Source organism: Propithecus coquereli, unplaced genomic scaffold (assembly GCF_000956105.1).
Source record: "Propithecus coquereli isolate 6110/MARCELLA unplaced genomic scaffold, Pcoq_1.0 Scaffold94, whole genome shotgun sequence".
Lineage (NCBI taxonomy): Eukaryota > Metazoa > Chordata > Mammalia > Primates > Indriidae > Propithecus > Propithecus coquereli.
In genome coordinates this window covers 293,065-300,258 of record NW_012155729.1, presented here as the reverse complement: position 1 = coordinate 300,258, position 7,194 = coordinate 293,065, and the positions used below count along the sequence as shown (strand labels likewise).

Sequence of the window (7,194 nt, the reverse complement as noted above, 5' to 3'; positions counted from 1 at the left end):
TGTAAATTTGCAGGGAGAGTCTGTCGGGCTTCTGTCTGCCAGATGCTGAAGTCGTTCTAGAGTTAAAAATAACTGGACTTTCTCCGCTAAAAAGGAACAGTAGCAAGGGTATTTTTGGCTCCGGTGCCGTGGGGCCTGAGTGAACCCAGTCTCGGGGCCACGGACGTGGATCCTCGCGGGTGACACACAGGCTGAGCCGTCTGCGCAGGCTCAGATGACAGGCTCGCTGTGGGGTCCCCCTCCCTGCCCCGCCAGGTGTCTGAACAGGGATCGGTCACCTGCCTGTGCCCTGCCAGAGTCGCTCTGTCTGGCGGCCGAGTGCCGGGAGAGGCGTTTGTGCTCCTCGCTAGCTCGTGTGAGTTCGTGGGCGTGGTCCCCAGCCGTGACAGGGCTGGGCTGGGACTCGGTTCTGCACGACCTGGTCCCTCTCACGAAGGCTTCCCAGTGTGGCTTCAAGGCTAAGCCGCGTGTGGCCTAGCGCCACAGAACTGAGCCACGAACAGCCGTCCCGGCATCATGAGCCGCACGGCCGCGAGGTCTGTGCCGTGGGAGCCCCGGGCCTGGGGGCTTCGTGGGCAGGGCAGGTCCCGGGACGGCGCAGCGGGAGATGGAACCCCCCACCGTGCTGAGTGCTCAATCGAGAAATTGATAAAACGTGAGCTGAATTTCGGGTGTTGAGCAAAGTGTGAAATGAGGCAGGGCGTGCCAGGCTGGGACTTTATCTCAGGATAGTGCGGAGCAAACAGGGCGCCACGTCTGCGCGGGGCCTGTTGATGGTGGCTGCTCGACGCACGCTCAGCACCAGGCGGGGGCTCACGTGGTATCTTTCTGTTGCCCGTGGCTCCGTGTTTAAACCCCAGCCCCGGGTCGTGGGGGAGGCACGCATCCACACATGCCACAGCAAGCGAGCGTGCGCTAGACAAAAAGCAAATTCACCAACTTGTGTTTGTTTGCCGTGTTTTTATTGAATCTTGACTTTTTAGCTCTTCTAGGAATGATGGTTTGATCAGAATTTTAGGCAAAGACTTAACAGATTCCAGGAAGATTCTAGGGCAGAATCGGTGCTGTGTGTGTGTCAGAGCTTAAACTTGGAACAGGCTGTTGGGTGTTCACGAGGTCACCGCGTCCCCCACGCCCAGTGGCTTGGCACGTGGGGAGCGTGAACACACCGTGACCTCCCGGTTTTACCTTGGGATCCCTGTTTGAGCGATAAGCACCTTTCTCACGTGTGCCGGGTTCGTGTAGGTCCCGTGTTCTTCTGTTTTATCTGATGTTCCCTTGGTCCCGGTCACTTGTTTTCCAAAAATACCACCCAGTTTAAATTCCTCGTGATGGGAAAAATCTGGTCAAGGGGCGATGCGGCCGGTGTCCCGGCCCTGACCGTGGCACGATCTGTGGTTACGTTAACAAGCCCCAGAGTTGGGGGACTCCAGTGCGGCACACGTGGGCGGGATTTCGGGGACCTGACTGTGGACCCCGTTAGAACCGAGCGAGGAGGGGCTGGGAACAGACACATATTTCGCAGAGGAGTTTCGTGTAACTCAAACGCCGTGGGTTTTGTCGGAGGGCGGGAGGAGCGGGCTGACGACGCGCAGTGCTTTCCGTCTGAATTCTAACCGCGAGTCGAGCAAAAGCTGCAGACGTTCGTGCCTGTTTCTTAGACGCCGTCGCACGATGCCTCCACCTGCTGAAACCGTCCTGACGTGTTTTCCTTCTCTTGCAGGTGACATCACACAAAAGGGATACGAAAAGAAGAGGTCGAAGTTGATTGGAGCCTACCTCCCCCAGCCTCCGAGTACGTACCCCGATAAGTAGATGTCGAGTTTTGAGCCTTAACTGCAACCTGCAGGAGAGAGAACCGAGAGCACATCCTTCCTTAGTCCCAAACCTGTGTGGCGGTCACGCGTGCGCCCTGCACACGCATCACAGCGAATCCCTGTCTTTGTACGATTCATGTGATGTTTGTGACTGTAGGAAGAACATGATTGTTCTATAAAAGTGCCCGATACAACAGGTATTCCATCTATAGGTAGATCAATAATATATTGATTACTTTAAAATGTCACGATCGTAAAATTACGGGGGCCTTTGTGATTTAAACATGATTTCTGGTTTAGTGAGTCACTTATTGCTAATTTTGCTGATGTCATAGGATTAGAAATCTAGACAGTGCTCTGATGCCCTGCCTGGGTTCTGAATTGTGAAGGTCGTTCAGTTTTGAGACGTGGTCGTGAAACGGGTCTTGCTGATTCTTCGAAAGTACAAAGTCTGTTTCCTCGTAGCATTTAACATGTGCAGGTCTGTAAAGTCGTAAAGTCTGTACTCGGAGGTTCGGAGAACGACCTCACGTTGGAGTCCTGACACCTGCCTTCCGACGTAAGCTCCGCAGCTCGAGGGTGACCTCGAGAATTCGCTGGGCCTTGAGAATGGCTTAAAGCTAACGCAAGCGTTTTTTGCCTCGAACAAAAAGGATAGTGACGTCAATTTTAAAGGTGAAGGCTAAGCTCTGTAGTTTTTACTGTTGAAATAAGAATTTTAAAGGTTTAGGTGCACACACTGTCCACCTGCACAGACCCCAACCCGTTCTCTCCCCAGGGCTGACGCCTCCTGGGGTCCTGTTAGCCGGAAGGAGAGTTTTGGGGGGCTCCTGTTCCAGGAAACTCTGTGTCTGGAGTTTCTGCTGTTTGTAGTTTTGTTTTGTGTGTTTTTCTTTCCCTGGTTTTGAAGACGGTTGACATACAGCTGGGCCTGTCTGTGCAGGTCACACTTAGCGGGAGGGCTGCGTCGTCCTGCGCTTCCGCCCGGGGGAAGCGTGTGGTCGGCCGGGCCCCCGTGTGCAGGGGCTGTGGGGTGGCTGTGGCAGAGAACACGGTGGCCTGTCCCCCTCGTCCCCTGTCTTCCAGCAGAGCCCTGGTGCTGGCCGTCCCGGCCCTGCCACTGCGGAATTCCCTCCTGCAGGGGCCCCCGCGTCCTGGAGGGGGCCGGGGGTGGCGGTAGGCGGTAGATGCCGTAGGATTTCAGCTTCTGTGCCGTGCCAAACAAAAGTGAAACAGAGGCGACGCCTCGCCTCCCCGGAGGACAGTTCTCCAGCCGCAGCTGTGCCGGGGCGCGGTGGGTCCCCGTGGTGGTCCGTGTGCTGTTCTGCATGGGGGCGGCAGCTCTGCTCAGCGCTGTAACAAATTTAAAAAAGACTAAAGTCTGAATTAATTAGTTTTTTTTCAACTTGTTACAGCAGCGAACGGAGCTGCCGTGGTTCGGTGTAGACTGCAGCACAGTGAAGGAGCCACGAGGAGAACGTTCCGCTCTGCCCACATCGGGGTGTGCGACGTCCGAGAAGCCGCGGCCCGGGAGCGGGCGGCCAGCGCCACGGGGAACCGGCCTCTGTTTTACTTTCGTTTCGGTGAGCGCTGCTTCCACGAGAGCGAGAGAAACCCTGAGGCAGGGCACAAAAACGTCCCCCCCCGTGCCACTCTGCACGGCAGCGTAGGGCGTGGCGTTGGGGACCTTCGGGGACCGTCCCCAGAGCGCGCCACGGTGCTTGCCAATCACGGTCCTGGGGAGTCGGGGCCCGGTTCTGGGTGTTTCCTGTTAAAATAGAATGTCCCGTTTTATCAGTTCGATCTTCTCAGTCGGGGCACCACTTAGAAAACACCGGAGAAAGAAGAATGCGTGACAAGTTACGGAATTCTTCTTAAAGTTGCTGGTCGTCTACGGACTCCTGTCTCGTAGCCGAAGACCTAGGGAGAGGGTGACCTGTTAGACTTTGGCCTCTGACCTCTGACCTCTGCCAAAGGGAGTGACTCTGAGGTCTTCGGCTCTATCTTGTTCTTACCTCCCAAGAGCAAAGTTAGGGGTTCTTGAAATAGAAAAATCATAGAGGACCTCTTGGAGGAGACGACCCTGTCCCAAGGCTGAGGTCACCCTGGCGGGCAGTACTTTGAACATAAGTTCACGAGGCGGGAGATGAATCCGAGGCACCTTTCGATAGAATGAAAAATAAGCGTTTGTAGGTTGGATTTCCAGGTTCGCGTTCAGGGTTATGCCCTAAATAACATGCACTGTCTTAAAATCACCAGCAAATAAGAGGCAGACTTTACTGTTACTCTTGGCCACCGAATCTCAAAAGAGGAGGCCCGGCCTCTGGCTGCGGCTGTGTCCCCCCTTGCGGCGGGCTGGCCGGGACCACGTGCCCTCGCGGGGCAGGGGAGGCCTTGGGGGTGCCTGACCGTCGGGTGTCAGCTGTGGGTCCGTTTCCGAGTTCATCCGAGTAAGATGTGAAGGCAGAAGCTGCCTGGTGACGTGGACCCGCGAGCTCCGAGCACGCAGCCCGTTCCCACGCCGTAGCGTCAGCATCGCGTCTCGGGTCCAGTGGCCTTGTGGTTCTCCCTGCCGGTCTTGGTTCTGAGACATGGCCGCTCGTTCCCTGTGACCTGTTGTCTGGGAAGCTGGAAGTAAAGCAGGTGTTTCTAGAGCTGAGAATTCTTCCTCGATTGGCCTCGTTTGGGAGAGAATTCTTTCTGTATAGGATCTTCGTGAAAATGGGGGCCCAGCCGGCTCCCCCCGGCCTCCGTTTCCCTCTCTGCACCCCGGATCTCCTGCCTTCGTTCTGGAGTCTTGTTTACGATCCGGCTGCAATTCCAGAGGAAACGTAAAGGCCTCACTGAGGTTGTTGTGTTTAAACGGAGGTGTCCGGCCTCTGCGTGAGCCGTGAGAAATCGGTCGCTGGTTCAGACGTGGTTCCCGAGCCCGTCCTGGGGGTGAGACCAACATCACCTTCCCATCCGGCTCCTGTTTCTCTCTCGGGTCAGGTGACCGCTGCGACTTCTCACGGCTCCAGGTTTCATTTCTGGGCGTCAACCTGAAATGGTCCAGCTTCTGTGTTTTCTTAAAAGTTTGCTGTCGTATAAATGCCGACTTCTGTATTGAGATCACAGAAATACCTCTTCAGGGCCCCAGGGCGGGAGGTGGATTTTGTTCACGTGACAGGCTGATTGAGAAGGAACATGTGGGTGCCGTGTGCTGCCGTGGGCACAGGAGCACGGGGCCTCGGGACTCCCGCGTGTTGGGAGCGGGCAGTGAGGCGTCCAGAATGCTGTGTGCTCAAGACGGTGTCTGGGAGCCCTGGGGAGCCCGGCTGCAGATGAAAAGGTACAAAGGCGGCCGGGCGCGGTGGCTCACGCCTGTAATCCCAGCTCTCTGGGAGGCCGAGGCGGGTGGATTGTTTGAGCTCAGGAGTTCGAGACCAGCCTGAGCAAGAGCGAGACCCCGTCTCTACTAATAATAGAAAGAAATTAATTGGACAACTAAAAATATATAGAAAAAAATTAGCCGGGCATGGTGGTGCATGCCTGTAGTCCCAGCTACTCGGGAGGCTGAGGCAGGAGGATCGCTTGAGCCCAGGAGTTTGAGGTTGCTGTGAGCTAGGCTGATGCCACGGCACTCTAGCCCGGGCAAAAGAGTGAGACTCTGTCTCAAAAAAAAAAAAAAAGAAAAGGTTCAAAGGCGACAGTTGGCAGTGACCTTTAGATCCCACACGAGAGCAGCCCGGGACGGGGGCGGGGGTGGGGCAGCCGTGTCGGCTCCTCTGACCCGGACACCCCTCCCATGACACGGCAGGTCTTTCCCGGCTGTCCTGAGATTGGTTTTCCATCGCGGTTCCCGAGCTAAGCGTAATTATGAATTATCCCCTCAACGGTATGAATAGTCAGCGGGGGTCACGTGTCTTGTTCTCCGTGTTACCGGGAAGGCGTCAGTTCCCCTCACGTCAGCCGAGAACCACCCTCGGTTGCCAGGGCCGCCTGTGGCGCCAGGCGGGATTCTAACGGAGACGGGTGTGTGCCTGGCGGCTTTGTTGCCGGAACACACCTTTAAGCCACCTCGAGTCTCGCCTGGAACGAGGTCGGAGGAAAGTCAGCGAAGGGAATATACGTCCCAGAGCTCCAGTTCCTTTTAGCGTCTTACCGCTGGCCACCCTGGAAGTGTTCGTCTCTCTGTGTGGCTTTACTCGGTTATTTTAGAAACTGCTGTTTAACCTCTGCATTTCAACCTGCAAGAGTAAATATTCACAATGTTTGTGTGCAAAACCCGCTCTCCGAAGTCTGTGAGAAACCCACAGCAGCCCACTCGGTCACGTGGCGTCTGTGGGCCCCACGGGGAGGTCAGGGCTGGAAGGGATTATAGGAAGCGTGTTTGCGTGAACTAGGTAGGTGACGGTGCTGACACAGCTAAACATTTAAAAAACTCAGGCCACCGGTTATTCTTGGCAATTTGAAAATGTACGTCCGGCTCTGTTTCTGCCCAAAGTGCACTAAGATGTCAGTAAACGGATGAAGAAAACCCCCCAGGACGGGAGAGTGGGGAAGCGTGGCAGGTGTCCATAGGGTCGAGGGGCAGGAGCTGTGGCCCCTGACGGAGCAACGTGGAGGAAGCCGGGGAGAACCCTGGTGCCCCCAGCACAGAGCAGAGAGAGGAGACGGCGTCTGGGCAGCAGGTGATGTCAGGTCCCTGCTCCTCCCGGAGTCTGTGTTTTCTGGAGAAATGAAAGCAAAGAGGCTGCAGGTTCGGGGGCGCCAGGCGGCACTGAAAACGGGCACTAGATGGGGGAGGGTGAGAGCTCCCACGTAGTGTGGCAGCTGCGCTCGGTCCCACGGCAGGAGATGCAGCCGCCCAGAGAGGAGAGACTGCCGGCCCACAGCCCCTTTGGTGGAGACACAGGACAAAGGAAAGGCGTGAACGTCACTTAAAGATCGTAGCATCAGAGTGGCGTTTGCCCTCTCGGCAATAACGGAAATGAAACGCGACGAGTACAAACGATTTAACTTAGAATTCCACATCCGAGAAAACAACGCAGTCACATTAGAATAGAAAGAAAACACCTTCCTATGTGCAGGGCCTCCAAATATCACTTGTCACTCATCCTTTCTTGTTTTATTTTTTAAATATACACATAACAGTTGTACGTCTCATGGCTACGTGGGGATGTTTCCGTACGTGGAACGTGCGGTGATTGGATCAGCAGTTAGCACAGCCGTCGACTCGACCTTCACCCCGTGGTGTTGGGAACATTCAGTGGCCCCCTGGCCGTCCAGACCTAAATGACACATAATTCTTTTTTTTTTTTTTTTTTTGAGACAGAGTCTTACTGTGTTGCCCGGGCTAGAGTGCCGTGGCGTCATCCTAGCTCACAGCAACCTC

The 7,194-nt window shown here is 55.6% G+C and overlaps 1 protein-coding gene across 1 annotated transcript in view; it reads left to right on the top strand.

Annotated features, from left to right (window-relative positions):
* Positions 1–1,725: 1,725 nt before the first annotated feature.
* DIP2C (DIP2 disco-interacting protein 2 homolog C (Drosophila)) overlaps positions 1,726–7,194 on the top strand; it is a 114,409-nt gene continuing 108,940 nt past the window's right edge. Inside the window, exons 1-2 of the mRNA XM_012664942.1 lie at positions 1,726–1,795; positions 3,233–3,400. The gene's annotated coding sequence lies outside the window, so the exon portion shown is untranslated. The remainder of the gene's footprint in view (positions 1,796–3,232; positions 3,401–7,194) is intronic.